This window comes from Pogona vitticeps, chromosome 2, assembly GCF_051106095.1.
Source record: "Pogona vitticeps strain Pit_001003342236 chromosome 2, PviZW2.1, whole genome shotgun sequence".
Lineage (NCBI taxonomy): Eukaryota > Metazoa > Chordata > Lepidosauria > Squamata > Agamidae > Pogona > Pogona vitticeps.
Genome location: NC_135784.1, coordinates 191,756,037 through 191,780,207, shown reverse-complemented (window position 1 = coordinate 191,780,207; position 24,171 = coordinate 191,756,037). Strand labels below are relative to the sequence as shown.

Here is a 24,171-nt window from a genome sequence, read left to right as displayed (position 1 = left end):
AGACAAAAGTATCATCTTATACACGGAAAAATACGGTACATAATCATCTTCCCTTTTTGTCCTGCATGTTCTCCACCTCCCCAAGCAGTGGAAGTTCCAATAATAACACTGTGGCTGAGGTTTGGTTTCCTTTGGCTGTAAGAGCACTGGGGAGTTAATATATTTGTGTAACATCTGGTTTAATTATACAGTATATAGCAATGTAAGTTGATAGAAAAACCAGGGATAAATTGCCTCATAACCGATTCATAGAAAGACATTTTGCATCTCCCAAGGCTACACCTCTCTGTTTTAACCACTGCCTGTTGTTGTTATTGTTACATGCCATCAAGTCATCTGCAACTTAAGGCAATCTTACGAATGAGTGGCCTCCAAAATGTCCTGTCTTTAACTCTTGTAAACTCAAGCCTGTCGTTCCTTTAGGGAGTCAGTCCATCTCATATATGGCCTTCCTCTTTTCCTGTTGCCTTCAACTTTTCCAAGCATTATTGTTGTTGTTGCTTTCTGGAGAATCCTGCCTTCCCATGATGTGCCCAAAATGGGACAGCCACAGTTTCCTCAATCTTGCCTCCAGAGATAATTCAAGCTTGATTGGATTAGGATCCAATTGTTTGTCTTTCTGGTAGTCCAGGATGTCTGGCAAGCTCCCTTCCAGCACCATATTTCAACCAAATCACTTCTTTTCTATCCGGATTACTGAACAAACCTTATGATGAGACAGTCCAAAAATGAACCTCTTCCTGGTTAACTACCAAAAATGCTATTCTTTCTCTTTCTGGCTCTGCTGCTCTCCTTAGTGCTCTTAGTACATCCTCCTCAAATTCTGATGGCTCTTTCCTTCAGAGAAAGAATTATCAAGATCCCAACCAGCTGGCCATTTTGGCACATTAGCCAGCATTCCACTTGACCAAAAAAATATGGTTGACCATGGCCCATAAAAATACATCTTGCAAAATAGGTTTCCTTAAATCTTGCACCATTACATGCAATCATTCCGTGACTTGGTTTTAAAGATATACAATTAGTATGTCCATTGGGTAGTTATGGTCAATGACAGCTTTCCTTTTATTTCCCGCACGCAAAAGAAAGCTGGATGGTTGCTTTTATTATTTTTGGCAAATTTTTTATTATTCCTGTTATTTACTTATGCTGAACTTCTGTCTCCAAATCCTGGCACCTTCTGAATGACTGAAATTTCTATTTGTGTCTTTTATATGAACAGTCAATTTATCAAGTAGCAATTATGGGTTATGCAATGTGGGTGGCACGGCAGGTTAAATTGCTGAGCCACTGGGGTGTCAATCAGAAAGTTGGCAGTTCAGATCCACGTGACGGGGTGAGCTCCCATTGCTTGTCCCAGATCCTGCCAACCTAGCAGTTGAAAAGCATACAAATGTGAATAGATAAATAGGCACCACCTTGGTGGAAAGGTCATGGCATTCTGTGTCTAGTCATGCCGGCCATGTGACCTTGAGGGTAGAGGGTACAATAAGAGCAATTTGAAACAATGTTAATGGTTTAGACAAGTATTTAAAAGAATGTAAGCTGATTTAAAGCGTATGAAATAATGTAAACAATTTTGATCCATTTAAAACTATACACATTTCAGAAAATTATACAACCTACATAAGCCAAGATCTTTAAAGCTCTGGTGGGAAACTGTATTTTAACTTAGTGGTGAAATCGAAAGAACACTGGTGTGAATCTAGCCTTCAAAGGAAAGACCAGTCCACAACTGAGGTACTACAGCCAGGGAAGTTGTCCCCTGCATCTCCACAGACCATCATTCTCAGCGGTGGGTCACAGAGGAGGACCCATAGTACATCTTAATAATCAGGGAGGTATATATGGAGAGAGAGCTCCCTCAAATATCAAGGTGCCAAACTATTTAGGTCTTTGTAAGTCACCATCAGGACCTTGAACTCCAACCAGAGGTGTATTGACAGCCTGTGCAGCTCTTTCAAAACCAGTGTCATATGGGCTCTGAAAGAAGTTCCTGCTAACAATCTAACCACTTACTGTAGCACCCATCCTATCTTTAAAGACAGTCCTCTGTAGAGTGCATTGCACCAGTCTACCAGGAGTTAAGCAGTTCATGAACTACTTTAACCAGGTTGTCCTTGCCCAAAAATGGTTGCAATTAGTGGACCAACCAAAGTTAGACCAGGAACTGGGAGCCACTTAGTCCACCTGGGTTCCCAGTGACAGCCAGGTTAGGATTGTATAACCAATCTGCTGTTTATAAATGTTGCCACTATCAAATCATTTGCTTCCTTTTTAGCTTTTAATGATATACTGCAAAGAGTGGCTTGGCTAGGCTAGTGGGATTATGCTGTAGTGTTTACATGGAATGATCCATCGAAATATTCCCTTGCTTCGTTTTTTGTGAGGGTGAGGGGTTGATCTGTGATTTGAATTTCCTTGCTTTGGGGAATGTATATATTGTTGTATACTAATGTTTTTATGTTGTTTTTTTAACTGTTTTTGATATTCTGTAAGCCGCCCAGAGTGGTAGAATATACCAGATGGGTGGGATATAAATTGAACAAATAAAATAAAATAAAATAAAATAAAATAAAATAAATAGCTTCATCCATAACGTTTGCTTTACCTTAAACTGAAGTTTTTCATTTTAGGGTATATAACTTCTCAATATTCATGCATTTTTAGTACACTGCGGCCACCTGTATTTAACTGGTTTCAGAACAGAACTGTAAGTCATAGATAAAATTAACACAAATCACACATCACTCCAAAGGCTGGCTGCCTTTGAAGAAGGTTCAAAAACATCAGCTGGTTCAAAACACTGTGGGCAGGCTTCTAACCAGGGTATGTTGCACTCTGTTGTTAACAGCAGCTTCAGGAACTACCAGTCAATTTCTGGGGCCAATTCAAAGGCTGGTTATGACCTATAAAGTCCTTTACAGTTTGGCTTCAGGCTGTCTGGAGGACAGCGTCTCCTTACGTGAGCCTTTTTGGCTCCTAAGATCTTCAGAGAATTCCCTTCTCTTGATTCTGTTGCCACCACAGATTAATCTGAGGGGGATGCAGGAGAGGGCCTTCTCAGTGGCTGCTCCCAGGTTGTGTGATTTTCTTCCTCAGCATGTTAGCTAGGCCTCCTTCCTCTTATGCCTTTTATTGACAGTTAAAGACTGGTCTTTTTAGGCAGGCTTTTAATAACTAAATTAGGCAAGATTGAGTCTCTACTCTTAAGTGTGTTTTTAAAGTTTTTAACTGTTTAGAAAACTATTTTTCATTGCTACGGTAAGGTTAATTGTTATTTAATTTAGTAATTATTTGTGTTTTCAATCCAACTTGGTTCATTCACAGTAAGTTGCCCTGGGTCCCCTCACCAGGAGAAAAGGAGTACAGAGATGAAACTACCAGATAAGTACTGTAAATAATAAATTAATCATACTGGCACATCTAGTCTAAAACTAATAAGATTCCTAACTGCCACTCCTATATATGCACCAATACAGAATTTCATTCCAAAATGCCAGATGACATATATACTAGGAAGGGGTAGTTCATTCCCCCCCCCAGAAGTCAGGTTTATATGCAATATTTATATTTTTCTATCTCTTTTAAATGAGTTAAATCTTATCTCATCTTGAATGCACAAATTGGCCTTAAGCATGTGATTTTTTTTCCAGCTTCAATCTCTTCCTCCTCCTTCAGTGTGTGGATAATAATGCTGATCTATTTCAAAAAGTTTTGGGTCTCCATACAGTACTGCCATAATATTTTATTTATTTATTTAATTTATAAGTCGCCCACACCACCCAAAGGTCTCACTACCCAATGGACATACTAATACTGTATATGAATTGATTTAAACACCTTCAAGCACTATGTAAAGGTTTGAGACTTGCTAGTCCCACATAGGTAACTCTGGTCTACAGCCCACACAAGTTTATGCCAAATAAAACTTTTTAGTGTTTAAGTTTTGTTGTTTGTAGTGTACTGGATTAAAATGCCTCTGGAACAAGCTCTTTAATTTTGTTACAATAGCCCTCCCTGTACCATAAGGATCATGCAAGATGACCTGTTTGCAGTTCTTTCATGCTGTTTCTACTTTGGGGTAATATATGACAGTACAGTTTGTTCTGGAACACGGCTAATGATGTACTGTAATGTGAATAGATAAGGGGGGGGGGGGTGGAAATGAAGTGCAGTTAAAAGTGCCACTTGTGTTGTGTTTTACCTATCGTGTTAATTAACAGATACTGAAAAATGCATGCGAATAACTGTGTCAGCCAAATGAGAAGAGCCACGCATTGTACAATAGAAGCTTTTACAGAAGGAAAAGATGAGTGTTATTTTAAGCTGTTTGCGTAGTGACAAGCAAGTAGAGAGGAGAAAGAAGGGTGCCATTTGTTTTATCAGGCTTTAGCTTGAATCTGTAAGAAATAATTCTTTTAAGAAAGGGTAGAATTTTATGCTATCCTATAGTTCCATCTAGCAACGGCAAAATACATAGTAGGAAACTGCTATCCCAGCAGATTGCTATATATGCTCTTCAGAAGGGCTACTTATGCCCTCGACAGGGTTACCAATAAACTGTGCCACCAGAACACCATACCAGCAATGTGCTGGTCTAGCTGAGAAGACAGATTGCTTTGACTAACAATTTGACACAAAGGATATAAATATATGATGGCACAGTGTTACTGAATGGAGAGACATCATATCCAAGGAAGAAGAGTGTGTGTGAGACAGAGACTGGAACTGAGACCAGATGCACATCCTCAGGGCAGCAAAGACATAACAATGCCACACCTGATTATGGACTTCACATAGCCATATATTTTTAATTGGACCAGGCTGGCTAAGCTTTTCTCTTTTTTTGGAAATAAGTTTGTGTCTGAGTAGATATGCTTAAAGTTCAATCATGCTTTTCATTCTAAAGTTTCTTATTATAAGAAACTCTAACGTTTTTCATGCATTTTTTAAGGAAGCTTTAGTAACTTTTGAAGTTTATAATGTTTGTGTCTTTTAATGAAATGTTACAGAGGCATATTCTCTGCTAAATGCTAAAAGCCCCTGTGTTTTATATTCAGGTACATTTCAGCTCAGTGTTCACATGTATAAGCATTTGCACCTACAACTTTTTAAATAGCTGTTGTTTTAAAACAACATGCCTCAGACTTTTTAAAAGTTACATGTTCTTTTGGACTTTATATTTCTCCTATGGAATCTAACAGATATAAAAATAAAATGTGTACACAAAATTAACAACTTTAAAGAATACTGGAATTACTGCAACAAAGGACTATAATTAGATACCCAGATGAATTTGGAAATGTTTGTCAATGATCATGTACTAGGATGTCAGCTATGATGAATCATAGGCTTCTATTCTTTGCCTTGGCAGTCTATAAATGTCTGTAGAACTCTTGGGGGAATCAGGCATCCTTATCAGGATCTGATGCCTGCCTCTCCATTTTCAGACTACAATTGCTTCAGCCCCTGGTAGCAGGCAGAGTGCTACTTTCCCAAATAGCATTCGGCATTAGCTTTCAAAAAGCTGCAAGTCACTCCCAGCTTTCAGACGAACCATCTTGTTGCTAGCTCCCATGGAGGAAACATTGCCTCATCATCACAAACTGTCAGCAAGCCATAGACTTATCAACAGGGTTGTTGCCTCTCTTCCAAAAACAGTGTAGAGAATTCATGTGTAGAGAACCAGAAATATTCCTTCCACCATTCACAAGAAAAGGTTTTTCTGTGAAAAGGCCCTCGAAGATACAATTAGTCTTTGTGTGTTGTGTTGTGTGTGTCTTGTCAAGTCAGAACCAAATTAAAGCAATCCAAATAGGGATTTCAAGGTAAGTGAGATATTTAAAGAGAGATTCTACCAACTACACTCCCCCAATGAAGTTCCATTGCCAAATGGGGATTTGAACCCTGTTCTCCAAAGTCCCAGTAGACAAATTGAGTCTTTAGAAGTACCTTAAATTTTGTTGTTGTTCTTAGGGGCCTATTCATGAATGTGTTTTTATGTTGTATAAGCACACTGTGTGTACAATAGAAGCTTTTACTGTGTGTACACACAGAGGTAATCTAATCTAATTATCTGGTTAGATCTTTGACATTCTACTTTGTAAAATTCATATTGGGGTAATGTCTGTGTCTCTGTGTGTGTTGGGATAGGTGACTAATGAAGGCATGGATGGATTCTGGGCTACCTCTAGATTTGTTATTTTGAGGGTACCTTTCCAAGAAACCGATGCACACCACTGAGTTTAAAGCTATGACATTGAAAAAGCAGAACTTGGTGTTGTTATAATAACAACAACATGACTGGTGTTGAACCCCAATGTTCCAAACAGAGAATGCTATCAATTTTGTTGCCACAGTTTCTTCTAAGTTTTCAGTTGCCATAGACTGAAGGTGTGCATCTGGGAAGGAGGGGGAAAAAAACCTTGAATTTCCAGGACATGGAAACATAATCCTTCCTCAGTCACAGATGTTTGCAATAGAGAACTTTTTCCTTGCTATGCTCTGTTTTCAATCAACATATGACAGGAAACACAGATTTTAAAAAGAATAGGAAGAACAGAAAAAGCATAATGAATGATAAAATAGCAGCATGTAGGGAAGATGGCCTTCTTTACTTCCCCCCATGCTCCACTTTATAGATGGAAGATAGAGAGGTACAGCTTCTGAGTATGAGATGCCCCACAACAGCAAACTGACCGGCTACATCCACCTGATATACCTTGGTTTTCTATCCATCAATGGCAAAATGTGAACTCTCGTTGTGTAATTGTTTCTAAAGATTTTTCCTCCCAAAAGTCTATGGATTTGATTTTTTTGTAGAATTCTGAAGCTTGCAAGATCTGCCCATGAGCATTCTTTGTGTAAAAATTAGGATAAACCACATTATCTTCATCTCTCAAACAGTAAAACAGAAGTAGCTATCTACAGTATTTGGAAGGAAAATACAAGGACTCCACATGTGTGGGTAAGGGAGTTTAAAAACATACAGGGCAAGAAGGGCAAACAAACTGGTCAAGAGCAATCCCTAAAAAGAAAGCTTAGAAAGATGTTCTGGCCATAGTAGGTTTGGAATGGGCGGCACTATCTTCCCCCCAAAGGTTTAGAGAAAAACAATACTCAGTTGAAGGGAACTGTCACCCCTGTGAGTGCCCCTTGAACTTGGAAGCTCAATGTTTCCCATTCAGAATTAGCCCAAGTGATTACAATGTCTGAACTGAATTCATTTCATTTGAAAAACACTGACGCCCCAGCAGTGGAGGGAAGCAAGTACAGATGGGAAGAGGTTCTTAGGCTGACTCATGTTGACCTGTTTGCCATATAGTCAATGGAACATACTGTGAATCTGACCGTCCCAATCCTGGAGCAGTTTCTGTGCTATTTATGAATGTAGCAACCCCCTGAGTGTCTTATTTCAGGCTACTTTTAAGAGCACTTGGAAGTCATTTGGGTGACAGAAGGAAAATGGGAGGGATTTGGTTTTGGTGCTGTTTAGCAATATGCAAGAAGGAGAAGGAAAAAACCATGTGTCTCTTCCCCCCTCACTCGATTATTCATTAAAAAATAATAATAAGGTACTCTGTTTTCAAACTGATCCCAGCCTCAGATAGCATTCCAAAGCAGAACGGAAGTAGGGTTGGTGGTGAGGGAGAAAGAAGGAAGTGTGTAATTTTCTCTCCCATGATTTCCATTCAGTCCCCTGGAGATGAAGACCTCGCAAGGCTCCTGCTGTAAGTTGGTTGGAGGCCCAAACTAATACAATCCGAGCACGCAGGAGAAATCTTCACGTGTCACATCACAGATCCCACTTAAACAAGCTTAATCAAGGATGAAAACCTTCGGTGGATCTGAGGGCCTTGTCCCACATGGAACCTGCTGGGGGCTGTAGCCTGCTACCACCAAATTTGCAAAGTGAAAACACGTAACACTTTTTTTTTTAATGAAGAATTATGTGCATCATATTTTTCCATGTATAAAATGGAAATTTTTTCCAAAAATAATCTTGGGGAATTCTTTCTCTGATTTGTTTCAGGAGGAAAAAAAAAGCTGAAATGCTGGCTTCTGCCAGGGCAGAACATTCCACTATGCAAAATATGGTCCATGGATGACACGCCAGGGCTTCATAGAGCCCTGGAATTGTAATGTTCAAAGTAGGTCAATACAGGAAGTACAACCTTTTCACCTTTGCAGCTTCCAGGTCGTATGAGTGAAGCAAGAGATTTGTGACTGGAACTCCCAATGACTTTTTCTTTTCTTAAAAGTAGCTGTGGAGTAAACATTTGCATTGGATTTGCGGTATGACGAGGAAAGGTTTAAAAAAAACCTCTCTTCTGATCATGCTCTAGCTCCCCTACATCGTTGACTTGCCTAGGTGAAATTTGCATTACGGAATCAACTGGGAGGAAAGATGGGGGGACCACAGACTTATCAAAAGCTGCTTATATGGAAATGAAATGAAACAAGGAGACTTGACCATGGATCTTTCATGACACAGGTAGTTTGACCACACAACTCTGGCAGAGGGTAAACTGTGACTGTGCACATACTGTTGAACACTTTGTGTGGCACTTCTCATCCATCATGGTCTACGCTGCCTTGTAGAGATGGCCTGCTGCCACCCTGCAATAACAGGAAAGCCATCCAGTTTGTTCTGCTGTTCCTTGTGAGGCACTCCCTTTCCTTGTCTTCACTTCCAACGTCTTGCATCTTCTGTCTAATCTTTTCATATACTTGGATTCCTATACACAGCAGCTCATCCAATGGGAACCACAGGACTCTTACAAATAGAGCAGTTCCGCCCATGGAAAGCAATGGAAGATTTTCTACAACAAAACAATCCAGCCAAGGTCTCTTTTGTGATCCTTTTGAGTACCTAGTCATCTCCATGGCAGCCGGACTCGGCGCAATAATATATACAGTCCAGGCATCACATTCAAAGGCTAGTGACCAGATAAAGGAAAAACAAAAAGATGGATCTTACACCGGCTTTAAAGAATACTTGATTGTGGTGATGTGAAATAACACCCATAGTGAAACGATTAAAACTCGCTGGAATTGACATCATTTACCTTTCTGACTCAGTTTCCACCTCAATCAAGAAGAGTGTGTATTATTATATCTGGGGCATGAAAAGCACCACATATCCTGTGTCAATATTGTGGCTTATCTGTAATTAAATTATAAACCCAACTGCTTTAAATTAATGCCTTATTACATTAAGATCATATCAGATCAGAAAGAATGTCTATGAGTCTCCACACTTACATGTGCTGAAGCACAACACATTGCATCAGACAGATTTCATCAAAAATCATAATAGGCTTTAGTTAACTATTTTTTATCACAGGCCTCCATCATTCTATGAGTGATGTGGAGATACTTCATCACCCATGATATCCATGGCTGCATTTAAAATCAGTCTACTTCTCTGTCAGCCACAATGCAAGTGAGAAAAAGTGCCATCTCCAGCTTATCTTAGGAAAATTTCTCCCTGAGATTTAAAAGGTTCCTTTTACATATTTTAATTTTTTAATGGTATATTTTAAGGCTCTTTATTGCAACAACTTCTAAAATACTTCAATAGCATGCTACAAACACATTGGTCTTTTTTTTTTTAAGGAGAGGGATTTATGTCTTTGGACTACTTCTCTGGTATGGAGGCCTTCACCTGCATTACATCTCTAATACAGGTATTCACAATAATAGTAATCTAGAGAATAAAACCAGAGAGTTGACTAGACAGCTTCTGGTTGTTGAGAAACCACATATAGCCTGAATGTGCCATCCTACTCCTCTCAGCCAAATATAAAAGATGAATTTGGATTCCATGTTGTTATTAGGTACAGTATATGAAATAGAACTATTGGGCCTAACATGTCTCCAGTTTCCAACTCCTCTGATCTCAGTGAAAACTTTATATTGGCAGGATATAAATGTATGGTTTTCAGGGCCTGACCAAGGCTTTTTGATGCTTAGACCGGACAATCCAAGTGGCAATTCCCACCCTGCTTCCCCACTCCCAGTAAATAACATGGCCCACAACTTGCCAGAAAAAATTAATTATTGGCAGGTCTCTTTTCAAAAGAAGGGTCACACACAAGAGGAGCAGGCGATGTGGTGGTAGAGCTGAACTGTACAGCTAAGGAGAAACAGGCCAAACAAGTGAGAGCTTTCTATCATCCAAGACCATGCAGGATGTTCTAGTAGTAGTAGTAGTAGTAGTAGTAGTAGTAGTAGTAGTAGTAGTAGTAGTAGTAGTAGTAGTAATAATAATAATAATAATAATAATAATAATAATAATAATAATAATGATGATGATGATGATGATGATGATGATGATGATGATGATGATGATAAAAAATATTGGTTCATTCCTGGGTAAGAGTGCTTATCTGGCTTGCTATATATAGACTGAGGTGAGTGGGTCAGCTGGCATCGAACTTGGCAGAGTTTCCATAGCTCTATTCACGTAGGAGGAGCTGTGCCATGCTCATTGTCAGGTGTTTGTCTTCTGATACTTGCACAGAGACAAACAGCTGCTCATGTGTAGGAGCTCCACAGTGTTCTTATAGCAGAAGACTCCCTGTGTGTGAACAGTTCTCATGCTAAAGCCCTTTTATAAACCACCACTCTCAACGTGGAGTGCCAGAAGATGGAGACACAGCATCCCTATTACCAACCTCGCTTGCTTGCCTTCATCCAGTCACGTGCTTACCCCCAGCAGATTGTTTTGAGCATAAAATACAGTAGTATTATTTCTTTCTGAATACACTGACAGAAGGATAGGCAGGAATTGGCTGATTTAACAAAAAGAAGCAGCAGCAGAAACCACTTTCCTAACCTGGAGTGGGCAGAACTAATGTGTGGTGGCGTTTGTCTTCAAAACATTTCAAGCATCGCAAGGCACAGCAGAAAAACTTTCATTGTAGGCCCTATAATGTAGGTGTAACGGGCCTGAACTGCCAATATCCCACCTTACATGGTAGTACAGTATTTGCCTGCTATGACCTTGAGGTCAATTAACTTAGAATAACTTCTGGTTTGTGTCTCAAGTGTACCAGTGGTCATTTTTTTTTAAAAAAAGATAGGATTCTTAAAGAGATACAAGCATTCAGTGCTTTGTATCACTGTTCATACTAGCAGCCAAGACAACTCCGTCATGTTTTTCAGAGCATTCCTTCTGGGCAGGTGGTACCAACAGTGTTGTAATGGCAAATGTTGACGTGCAAGCATTTATCATGAAAGGCCATCTAGCCATTCTACCAAGGAGAATCCAAGCATGCAGTGATCATCAACCATCTAGCAGTTCTAACCATTTTCAGCAATACCTAAAGAGGTCTTTTTTAAAGCTGATGTGTCTTATTTCCAGCAAATATGATGCAGAATGGTGGCTAAATAGCTCAGTCAGATAGTGCACCAGAGTAAGGGGTCAAGAGTTTGATTTCCCACTGTAGAAGAAGAGGTGGCCTATGTAGTCTAGGAAAAGCTACATGGTCTTGGAGCACCCCCAGAAGAAGGGAATGCTGAGACACTTCTGAGTATTCTATTGCATACCTAGAAGATTCTGGAAAGGATCAACATGTTGGAATTTACTTGATGGCATGTGATTAATGATGATGATGATGATGCAGATTGCAGCTAAGCTCTAAAGAAACAGAAATCAGGGACAGGAAGATGACATCACCATCCTATCTAATAATATTATGACTAGAGATGGGGACAAATAAAAATGGCAATTTGTTTTGATTTGTTATTCATCAAGGTTACCGGATCAACGAATACGAACATACAAATATTCTTCGATAAATTGACAAATTGATCTGTTGATTCATTTGCACTTTAAATGGCTATAACACTGGCCCCTGATGACCTAGAGACACCAAATTTGCAGAGAAGCTTCCTCAGATGCTTTTCTACAACTCCTGAAAGTTTAGTGAACATTGGATTAAGAACCTCCAAGGTATATAGTCACAAAGAGGACCCCTGAGGAAAGCTCCCCCTAGGTACTTAGAGACTCTGTCTTTCCCCAGTACGCCTGCCAACTTTGGTGAAGATTGGATATTAGACATCCGGGTTATTCACACACAAATTGGGTCCCCCTAGGAGAGTTTACCACACGGCACAGAAGCCCATTCTGCCTACCGACTGCCGATCAGCTGATCAGAATCCGATAAGCAGCCACCCCCACACACAGCCAGTCACCTCAACAGCCTACCACCACCACCCCTTCCTCTCCCTGTCTTAGCCCCCACTCCCACCGACACTCCCTTACCTTAATAGCTGCTGCCAGGTCTCCACCAGGCCTTCGCAGTCACGGCATGTAAAAAGGGAATCCAGGCTGTCCTTTGCAAAGATGACAGCTGCAGCTTCCCTACCCTAAATGAAGCTGCAGCCACCATCTTTGCAAAGGGCAGGCAGTCTCCATTTTTACATGCTGTGGCTCCAAGGCCAGAAGACCTCGGCATCATCGATTAAGGTAAGAGGATATCGGTGGGGGTGGGGTGACTTGGGGCCTAAGGTAGGGAAAGGAAGGGGGTGGGGCGCAGGCTGTGGTATTGGGCGGCTGTGTGCGGTGGTGGCTGCCTTTCTGCTGCCGATCAGCAGCCGGTAGGCCGAATTGTGGGTTTTTTTAAAATACAAAGGACAAATAAAAACGGGTAAATATGTATCCCTTTGTATTCATGGGGGTCTCTGGAATCCACAAATACGGATCTACGAATATTTAACGAATCAGCTATATTCGTTGGAAAACCAATCCGTTTTTATATTCGTCCCCATCTCTGATTATGACCCTTGGCTCTGTAAGCCTTAGCTCTACTATGACACTGAAAACTAGAATTTTGACATATAGACTAGGATCACTGAATAATATGTATTGTCATGGATTTTCTGGCCATTATTATCTTGGCAAGTATCGACACATGTAAGTTTCTTTTCATTGACGGGTGTGTGAAAGCAAAGGCACAATGCTGTAATGGATCAGCTGCCATAACTAAAACAAAATAGGCATATGGAAAGGTGGCATATTTAAATTTAAATAAAGTAAATACTGTAAATAAAATTATTTTTAGATGGAGAGTCTAAGAATGTTAACTGTGGTGCCAGGGAAGCATTATGGCATGTGTTTATCTTACTATTATCTCTAGTAAAAAGATTTTCAGGCATTTGTAGAGTTTCAAAAACCTAAAAAATCTATCCGGCTTGGGAAGATAATAGGACAAAATAATTGTATGTACCTCATGGCCAACATTCCTTTCTTCATTCATTCTGTATACTTCTTATCTGTTTTAAAAGATGTCCTGAACCTTGCTTGCTTCATTCCACTTTCAACTCTCCTAAAAGCTATTATCTCTCTCCTGCCTTTGTTGTGTACTAGTTGAGACACATTGCATTCTATAATTAAAGGTCAACTGAAAAGGCATTAAGCTAGGCAGTTTTTGAAAAAGGGAAATAATGGAGTGGTTGGAAAATGCTGCAAATAGATTTCTATGGTTAACATTTGTTCTTCTTTTGTCCTCGCTTTGCTTGAATTTCAGGCACAAAGTGGCTGACCATCTGTTGAGCACAAGGCATATGCTGCCCAGCTTCTGTTGTTGCAGACTCAAAAATGGGAACATAGGCCATGCAAACCATAATGTGGCATTTAGAGGTAAATATATGTGAGAGATATCAGAAGATGACGCCGTCATGAGGAAAAAGGTTAGCGGGAGAGTTTGAACATTAAAATGTGGACAGGATTACCTTGAATGTGTTATGGATGGCAGACTGAAGGACAGCACATCCAGGAATGTCTGTTCAGCAGCCAACGGTGAGCTGCTCTAATCTCTCACATCCTTTCATCCCACCAGCCATTCTGGACAAAGGTATCTCTAGTGACAGATGTTATTCAGTTAATTGCATACAGGAGTCTGGAAGGTGGTTCTCTCAGTACAGCTTTCGACATTTCAAAGAGGATAAATTCATATCTATGGGAGGAGCATCAAAAGTTTGCAGTTTGGGATGTTATGTAGAACCTTGTGTTGGCTGGATATTAAAATAAATAATATACAAAGGGAGAGAATGTTTTTGGAGGAGGCCTCGATGTTAAGCCCTGTCTGCCGTTTGTTTCATCCTGAAGGTGGATGATTTCTAAACTTGGAGGGGGGGAATGAGGGAGAAGCTTAAAAAATATGGGGAAAGATCCACCACTTCAGATTGCCTGTAATTTGAGCCTGGTGTCTGCTGCCTCAATGTGGTCTGAACATGTTGCCAAATGAAAGCCTCCATATGTGTGCAATCAAAAGAACCTTTGTTTCAAGATAAGTTTATTTCAGAATGGAAATTAAGCCTTTGTAATCCAAACTATCCTTAAAAGCATATTGATGACGACGGTGAAGAAGAACTTATTGGAACGGGAAGGTATCCTGGAAAAACTGGAGATAACATTCAACATGAATCCCTTCCCTATATAATTTTTCTATATATTATTAAAGCAGTATTACGTTAATGCTTGACCATTAGGCCTAGTTAGGAGGAAAAGCGCAGAGTAAGGAATATGATGGTACATGAAGGTCTGTCCTATATAGGAATGCCAGGCTGATTCCAGGGTCAGAAGCATCAGGAATTCACAAGGAAGTATACATTGGTGGTGGTGGTGGGTTGACGGGTTTCTGAAAAACTTCATAACTTATGAGGAAGCAACGAGCAGATAAGGAACAAATTAAAAACTGATTCCAATAAAATAACTTTTGTACAGCTTAGGAGTACCCCCCACCCACCTGCCAAGAGCTCTGATTTAAAACTTCCCCATCAGGTGCAATGAACAGTCTTTCAAGTTTGATTTTTGTCACTGAATATGTATCATAGTAAGTCTGCTATGGCATGATTCATTCATTCATTTAAAAACAATTCTGTGCCACATTTCTTCTGCAAAAGTCAACGCATGGAATGGGGACAGAACCCTACATTTAAGTCAGCTCTTAGAATGTGAGCCTAAAACAGCTGTAGAAAATAAGAACATGCAACAGTACAATTATTCAAAAACCAGCAAGTAATTCCATCAGAAAGCAATTGACCGGCCAGCTGTTTTCATTAAAATATATATGTTTTCTCCCCCTCCATATTTCAGCTAGCAAGGCAGGCTTTCCTTGAAAGGGAATCCCATCATCTAGCCAGAGACATTGAAAAAGGTCTTCTCAGTACAGTGGTGCCTCGCAAGACAATTCTAATTCGTTCCATGGAAATCGCTATCTTGTGAAAACATCGTCTTATGAAACCCAGTTCCCCACTGAAATGCATTGAAATCTAGTTCCCCACTGAAATGCACTGAAATCTATTTAACGTGTTCCAATTGAGAAAAAAATATCACTATTTTGTGAAAATTATCCATAGAAGACATCATCGTCTTGCAAAACACAGCTCCCCATAACATATTGGGGGGAAAAGCAATACCCTCACCTGCACTGTCTTTGGAAATTCAATGGGTATCAGGTTGCCTTACCCCTCTTTTCTCTCTCCAGCAACAAAGAAATAGTCAAAGCAGCCCCCTGGCTCCTGACAATGGTAACTCCATTTGACCTGATCCACAGAGGAAAAAAAAGAGAAAGAACAGAATATAAAACATCATCAAGACTTGCTTGCCTTTGAAATAGGTCCTGATGAGAAGAAATAGAGATCAAAAGGAATTTAGAAAAGCCAAGGTTAATCACAAGTGCAATATCCCATTAACACAAATTATGGAATTGAGTTCCCCACATTTGGGGAAATCACAGGGATCAGCAGCACACCCAAAGTGCAATGGATGTGCCTCCCCCAAGGAAAACCACTTTTATGACATAGCATTTCCCTTGCAAGGTATGAGTTGGAATGGCCCTTGCATCTCCTACCCCATTCTGTCTCCTAACCCCCCAAGTCATGGTGACCCCCTGGCTGCACCTCCCACTCAGTACAGGGCTGCACAGTGTGAGGTGCAGCCAGGGGGTCACCATAACTTGTGGGGTTAGGGGACAGAATGGGGTATGAGGTGCAAGGGCCATTCCAACTCATACCTTGCAGGGGAAATACCATGTCATAAAAATGGTTTTCTCAGAGGGAGGCTCATCTGTTGCACTTTGGGTATATTGCTGATCCCTATGATTTCCCCAAATGTGGGAACTCAGCTGCATAGTTTATGTTAATGAGGGGATTATATTTATGATTTTCTTGCTTTTTTATGATATCTTTATCCTTTGGTTTCTGGCTATTTTCACCACTCTTTTGAATTTGCAACTATAGCCCCATTGGCAATGCTTTGCAAGATGGTTCCTCCCCCCCAATTGGAACACATTAATTACATAAGGCCTACTTTTTTATCCCAAAAAAGTGGGAGATAAAGTCTATGCTGGTGTTTTCCCTGGAGGCAGACCCTGGAAAGCCAGCAGCATATACTTTTTTGGGATAAAAAAGTAGGTCTTATTAATGTGTTCTAATTGGGGGGGGGGGAGGCACCACTGTATGCACTAAGCATATTTCTGGGGAGGATACTAATAATAATAACAATTCCTCCAAAGATGATTTCAGTAAGCAGGATGCCTCTTATCACAACTGGTCCCTCAAATATGCTGGTCCAAACTAAGTATTTAAAGGCCTTCACAAGCATTTTGACTAGTACTAAAACACACACAAACAAAATAAGAAGTCAGTATATATCTAGTCCCAACAACAGGTTTACTGGCTGTATATGTCAGGACCCACTTAACACCCTGCCTGTTGCCTTTTGTACATGCTTCAGTCACCAAGGACGCAAAAGTAGGCTTCCAAAGCTCTTGCATATAACATATGCTGCAGTAATCCAGATATGATGCAACTAAGCCAGTTGTCATGAAGGGAATGTCTCCCCAGGAACAATATAAATGACAAGTAGCCTTGACTAGAGGGGAAGCATTGGTGGCCAGAACCAAAGGCTGCCACCTGGGCATTCAGGACCAAGACCAAGTCCAGAAGATTCTCCAGGCTATGAACCTCCAGTTTCAAGGAAAAGACTATGCCATGCAGTATGGCAGGAATTCCATTTCTTGGGTCGGCTGTACTGACGTCCATACAGTACCTCTGACTTGCTCGATTCAGCTTCAGTTTGTTAGTCTGCATCCTGTGTTTTTGCTGCCACTGCCTCTTTGGAAAGAGATGGAACAAAGAGATAATGCTATTTGTTTACAGACAGCCACTGTCATATAGTGGATAGTAGGTAGACCAGGAATTGAGGTACCTCAGTTCAAATCCTCACTTAGCCAACAAAGCTCACCAGAGGCTCTTGGGCATGCCCCATTCTCTTGACCTCCCTTCACGGAGTATCTGAGAGGGTAAACTACAAGGAAGAGCCAAATAAGCCACTTCGAACAAAGTGGAGAAAAGGCAACATATAACTACAACGAATAAAATAAACATGTGGTCTGTTCCTCTCCGGCAAACAAACAATTCCTGGTGTGATTCTTCAGAGCGCAGGCACACACTGACTTGGTACATCTACACTGTGATTTTTGGTGAGAATCACAGCGAGGATGTGTGGCTTACCACAGAGGCAGACACGCAGGTTACATTTTGGTTTACCCTAAGCAACAAGATTTCAGCCACCGTCACAGAGCAATTTTAAGTACAGTAATTCAAAACTCCCTATTTCTGATTCCTAGGTAATTCTTTTCATCCCATGAAGCCATGAGGGCTGGTGGCTAGAACAGGGAAGCTCTTAATTACTGAAAATCACTGCCACCAGATGATGCTACCACCAGGTGGAGATTTTTGTTAATTAAACATTTTCCCTTCTTCCATCCTGTGGCTCTCACAGCTTCCATGTGTTGAAAGGGATTGCATGCAAGTCAGAAAAGCCTCCGGAGAGAAATTAGTTGTGTGCCGTCAAGTAGGAACTGACTTATAGTGACCCTATTAGGGCTTTCAAGTGGAGGAAATGTAAGATATAACTAAAATAAATAAAATAAATATTATAAATAAAGAGTACAGAGTGCTGTCCTCTGAAGATGCCGGCCACAGAGACTGGCGAAACATTAGGAAGAACAACCTTCAGAACGCGGCCAAAGAGCCTGAAAAACCCACAACAACCAAAATAAATATTGGTAACAATTATTGTTAGGTGACTTCCTAAGTGAAGTATTTAGAGAAGGATGTCAGAGTTGACAAAACTTCTGTGTGAAATATTTCCATATTTTTTGGCAACAATTATGTTAAATTTTAAAATTGTACAGCACTTGGCACAGCATCCTATATGCACTGACAGCAAAGTCTTTCTCTGAGGCGGGATCGTTATGTAGCCAAAATAGCACCACCTAGTGTGTAAAAGAGCTAGCAGAACTAGGGGGAAAGCTTTAAATATTGCAGAAGTTAAAATGGAATGTTTAGGAGCGGAACCCGGGAAAAGGCCAATGAGGAGCAGGTGTATGCAGGGCACTGGCTGCTGGTGTCCTTTGTGATTGGTGGAGAAGAAGGCACAGCAGCCACTGGTAGGTGGAGCCCTAGTAACTGTCAGCATTCACAGAGATAAGTTGCATGCACACACACTCAGCCAGCGAAGTAAGCAAGCATTCACACATGTAAACCTACTGTATAAAGACAAGCAGAAAGGCTTTCATTTAAATAATTTATACTTTTAAATGAAATGAATTTAAATAAAAGGCTTTCATTTAGATAATTTCTAATCTCTAATTTTCGTTTAGAGAGGCCTTACTTGCCTCTTTTCCCTCCATTCATCTGCCTGGTTTTATATTTGACTTACTTGTTCACATTCACCTTTCCATTCTCTCTCCTGCCATCTGCCACTCAAGCCTTGTATTTTCTGCAGCTTCTTTATTTCTTTATTCGTATCACAACGCCGCACAATTTAAAATTATGGATGTATATGGAACATAAAGGTAAAGGTAAAGCTTCCTCTTGACAATTTTTGTCCAGTCGTGTTCGACTCTAGGGGGCGGTGCTCATCCCCGTTTCCAAGCCATAGAGCCAGCGTTTGTCCGAAGACAATCTTCCGTGGTCACATGGCCAGTGTAACTTAGACACGGAACGCTGTTACCTTCCCACCGAGGTGGTCCCTATTTATCTACTTGTATTTGCATGCTTTCGAACTGCTAGGTTGGCGGGAGCTGGGACAAGCGACGGGCGCTCACTCCGTCGCGTGGATTTGATCTTACGTCTGCTTGGTCTTCTGACCCTGCAGCACAGAGGCTTCTGCGGTTTAGCCCGCAGTGCCACCACGTCCCCACCATATGGAACATAGGCAAAATTAAAAACAAATTAAAATGCACACAAGTGCTGCATTAATTTATGTACTCCACAGTCACAGACAATTTGTCCTGTATCCAAGTAGTCCCATTTTACTTGACTATTCTTTGATCTTCTTACTTCACTTTGAAATCCATTAAGTGACTTCCAGATGGTCCAGACAGAATCTTGTCCTGGTGGGAGACACTATTCAGAATCCATTCATTCACAAAGGTTTGCTGGTTTTGTTCTTCATAGATTTAGCCTAGCCTCTTCAAGTTTAATATAGTGGTCAATATGAGCAGATGGGCAGGATATAAATCAAATTAATAATAATAATAATAATAATAATAATAATAATAATAATAATAATAATAATAATAATAATAATAATAATAATAATAATAGAGCCTGCGATGTGTGCAGAAAACATTTCCTCAGTTTTAGCTGTCAGAGGGGTGGTGTCCATGAAATGGATGAGTTTGGTTTGTCCAGTCACACCAGGGACTTCCCTCCTTTGCCTCCTCCAGCAGTTGCCCACTCAAAGGCAGTGCTGCAGGAATCCTTGATCTGTCTCCTTGTCTGAGTGGGCAGCTGCTGGAGGAGGTAGAGGAGTGAAGCACACACTCCTGCTGGGACTGGTCAAATGCCCCAAAAGGAGAAGATCATGAGAAGAAAAGAGTCCTTGGAAAAGAGTCCTTGGAAAAAACCTTGATGTTAGGAAGGTGTGATGGCAAGAGGAGAAGGGGACGACCGAGGATGAGATGGCTGGACAGTGTCTGCGAAGCAACCAACATGAACCTGACACTACTCTGGGAGGCAGTAGAAGACAGGAGGGCCTGGCGTGCTCTGGTACATGGGGTCACGAAGAGTCGGACACGACTAAATGACTAAACACACACACACAGAGCAGGCTAGCTGGTGAGTGGGAGATCTGGCTGGGGGCAGGGAAGGGTCATGATCTAGCATGAATATCCAAACTGAGATTCAAGCCCATCTCTATTCAAGATCTAACCATATGTGGGTTAGATTTAAAATTTGAGCCATACAGCTCTTACTAGGTCTAAAGGTTGCCTATTCTGACTGTTTAACACTGTAGCAAAAATCATAGTTTTTATAGTAGGTAAGTACGGAAATGCTTATGCTAGTAAGGTCTTGTCTCACAGAGTCAGCAAAAGCAAGCTATCTCTGGGGCCTTTACTATAGACCATGAACTCTTTGGATGGTAACCATCCCAAAGTACATTGCATGGGAGGATAGGAACAGAAGAATGAAGGATATGATATGGAGGAATCCATGGCCTTGAGATAGGACACCTGGAGGAAGCATGATATTGTATGTCTCAGCAAAAAGGAGGAGACATTTGGGTAAACATCAAAGAGCACCAGAATGGATAGCACAATATGGCCCTGGCTGCCAGATGGGCAGTATAGTGATCAAATAAATAAATAATAGCAATAATATAATTTAGCTTTGATCACAGTAACTGAACATATTAATAAATCAGCTATTGTCAATGAGTGCACATGACTGAAATCCTATATAAACTGTAAGAAATATTGTGTTCAGAGCGACATAAGCTTTGGAGACTTTTCTCTTATGTTCTCCTTATTCTTCAGAGTAATAATATATATTCCGTGTGGAATATATATGTGGGTGCATGGTGTTTTTCTCTCCCCTCTTAAAGGCAAATTCAGACCTGTCAGAGGATAACAAACAGCATTTCTACAACAATATCATTTGTTCAAACATTTTGTATCAGTGCCATAGTAGGGAGATTGGCCTGTAGCTTTGAGGTCTGATGGTTCTTTGCCTGATTTCAGGATAGCGATTACTTTCATCTTCCACTATATTTATTGTATTTGTTTGCTCATCTGGCAGTTATTAAACAGTTGAAGCAGCCATTATGTGTTTTGCCCAACATGTTTAATTTGCTCAATTTGGATATCATTGAGTCCCACCGCTTTGCCATTCCTACATCTTCTTATGGTTTCCTCTAGTCCCACCATTACGAAGGAAATAGGAAGTTCATTAGATTCGGTCTGAATATCCCTTTGATGTTTTGTTTTTATGGTGTGTTGGTTGGTCTTCCCTACCAGGAGCACTTGGTGTGCTATTTGGCTGGGGGTTATATTTACATACAGTATCTTTTTGTCAGAATTATTCATTGTTCAGTCTTTTCAGTAGACTCCAAGCTTTCTGGCTGCTTCTTGCCATACCAAGCTGTTATAATGTCTATCCAGTGAGCTCTTTTTGTTTCTGCAAGAATCAAGATCAAACTTCTCCCAGCTTTTACTGTATGTTCACTAAAAGGATTTTCTTCAAAGTTTGAAGCATAATCTAAGCACTGGACATACAGTGTTGCCTCGCTTTACGATTGCCCCACATTACGATGAAACCGCTTTACAACAATCTTTTTGCAATTGCATAACAATGGTTTGAATGGGGGAATTTCGCTTTGCGATGATCGGTTCCCTGCTTTGGGAACCGATTCTTTGCAAAACGACATTTTTCTAACAGCTGATCGGTGGTTTCAAAATGGCCACGGGTAATTAAAATGGCTTCCCGCTCTGTTTAGGGACAGATTCTTTGCTATACAGGCAGCGAAAATAGCCGCCAAATGGAGGATCTTCACTGGATGGTGAGTTTTTACCCCATTGGAACGGATTGAACGGGTTTCAATGCATTTCAATTTTTTTTTTCTTTACAATGTTTTCGCTTAATGGCAATTTCCCTGGAACGGATTATCGCCGTTAAGCGAGGCACCACTGTATGTTTCTCAAGTGAGACCTCTTGGAATGGAGGCCTAGACTTGTTCCAAAATGGAAGTTACAACTTGATGAGAGTTCTCTGGTTGAGGAGCAATCTGAAACACAGCTGCATCTAGCATTGTTGTAAACTTTTCCAAGTTGGTTTGTTGTGAAATTGTACCTCTTACAGAATGGTATAGATTGAAATTGGATGGCTGAGCAGATCTGACATAAAATAGATCTGTGCTCAGTGTTTGGGACCAGATCATCTACACTGTTAATGCACGGTTGAACTATAGGCAAACTAACTAAAATGAGATCTGGATTGTAGCGTCCTAAAAAGCACACTGGATAGAATTCTGCCCATTTTATAATGGTTTTGCCATTTTCATCATCATGTTCATAGCTCCTGATGTTGCTAAGGCTGTTGCAATCTTTAATAGGAAAGTGAGTGCTTTGGTTTTCCGTATTAGATGGCTTCTTAAAACAGAATGGTATATCAGATGGTTTATAAATCGATGTTACTATACAGAGAGTCAGTTCAACCACAAAGATTTCTATGTTGCCCTCTTCGTTGAAGTCCCCTAAATGGAACTTCAGTACCTGTTTTCACAAAAATAGCACCTCCGTATTGGTTGTGGGGCCCCTCAGCAACTGGATACATCCCAGGAACCTTCTGTCTGTGCTGATCAGTTCCATTGTGAGTTTCTTGGACACAAAGAATGTCACATTTCCATTGCAACAAAGTGAAGCTAAGAGTTCCTCTTTAGATGAAGAGATGCCCTCAACAGTACATGAATAGAAATTATTATCATTTGTGGTCCTAAAAAATGACTGTTGGGTCATTTTGCTCATCAGCTAGTTTATACTGTAACACTTCTGGAAGTGAAGGATTGGCTGGCTGCACACCATTGCCTGGGGGATGCCCAAGTGTACTCACAATGCTTCCCACTCTTTGGGGATATGCCTTCTATGTCCCCCTTCTGCAGCTTACTAAAGGCAGGCAGGCAGGCAAGCAGACAGCAGTCAATTAACTTCATTGAACTACCTGGCTAGGCAATAATCAGTTATTTCAAAGGAATTGTCAGAATAGTGCTTTCAAAATATCCACTCCTGGAACTGAGCGACTATGTCTGATGTTCATACAAAATTGACATGCCGTGCCATATCCTTCCTGTGATTCATCAGTAGTTTTATCTATGTGTGTGGTTTGCTTCTTTTGTTACAAATTGATACACACACCCCTTTCATTTAAAAAACAAGAGATGTCCGATTCAATGTTTATCAATCGAGATCACTACTACATACAAAGATCTAACTTCATAGATTAATTAATCATAATAATCTAGCCTCAACCTCTGACCAAAATGATTTCAGGGACTTTTTTCCTCTCTTCCTGCCCCCAGCTCTGCCAAATCCAGTCTGATGAGAAGGTCTGCAAGATTCAAACGCTAGCCTGTTTTTGAGATTTGATTCATCTAATGCTGTAAAACTATTGATGCCCTGTGTGGTGGAATGGAAAGAGTGATACAGTAGGAACTCTGGGTTCAAATTCCTGTTTGGCCTTGGAAACTCACTAGGAGAGTAGAACTGATAAAACCACTCCTTAAATATCTCAATTTCCTTGAAAGCCCTATTAGAGTCATAATAAATGGGTCACAACTTGATGACACATAAGATATCATCCGATAGCCAGTGTAACATGGGGCACAGAGTATTAGAAGTAGAATCAGGAGACTTGGGTTCAAATTCTTGCTCGGCCAGAAAAACTCATTGGAAGGTAGGGTGGCCACATAAATTACATCAAAAAGGCAGGCAAAAGAGGACATTGATTTGGATGGAGTTGTATATGTTAGTTTAGATGTAGAAATACATAATTAGAATTTTTCATACTTAAAGCACAATTACATCATGCACCTTGCCTGAATGCAGAAAACTGCAGCCACGTTACCTGTTTGATCATTGAGACTGCTGTCCTGGTTCTTACAGTGATAGGTATCAGAGCAACTCATTTCCTGCTAAAATTCTTCAGCTATAAATCAGGTTTGGACTGGAAAGCCCTTCAAACGGAGAACCGTCCTCTGCCAGCTCTTCACGTGGAGGACCATCCTCCCTAAAAGAGGGCAGATGGCCACCCTAACACATGAGGCTGGGAGTTCCACTGGAGGGAGAATATAGGCGGGGAAGTTTCCTGGAA

At 40.6% G+C, this 24,171-nt stretch overlaps 1 long non-coding RNA gene and 2 other non-coding genes across 3 annotated transcripts; 1 reads left to right on the top strand and 2 right to left on the bottom strand.

The window, feature by feature from the left end:
• Nucleotides 1-14,304: 14,304 nt before the first annotated feature.
• LOC140704759 (uncharacterized) lies at nucleotides 14,305-17,946 on the bottom strand. The gene is made up of 4 exons (XR_012084175.2): nucleotides 17,225-17,946; nucleotides 17,066-17,130; nucleotides 15,482-15,558; nucleotides 14,305-14,405 (listed from the first exon to the last, which is right to left on the bottom strand). It is a non-coding gene; the product is annotated as an uncharacterized LOC140704759 (long non-coding RNA).
• On the bottom strand, nucleotides 15,677-15,842 carry LOC140705170 (U1 spliceosomal RNA). The gene has a single exon (XR_012084659.2). It is a non-coding gene; the product is annotated as a U1 spliceosomal RNA (small nuclear RNA).
• On the top strand, nucleotides 16,021-16,185 carry LOC140705176 (U1 spliceosomal RNA). Its single transcript, XR_012084661.1, has one exon. It is a non-coding gene; the product is annotated as a U1 spliceosomal RNA (small nuclear RNA).
• Nucleotides 17,947-24,171: the final 6,225 nt, after the last annotated feature.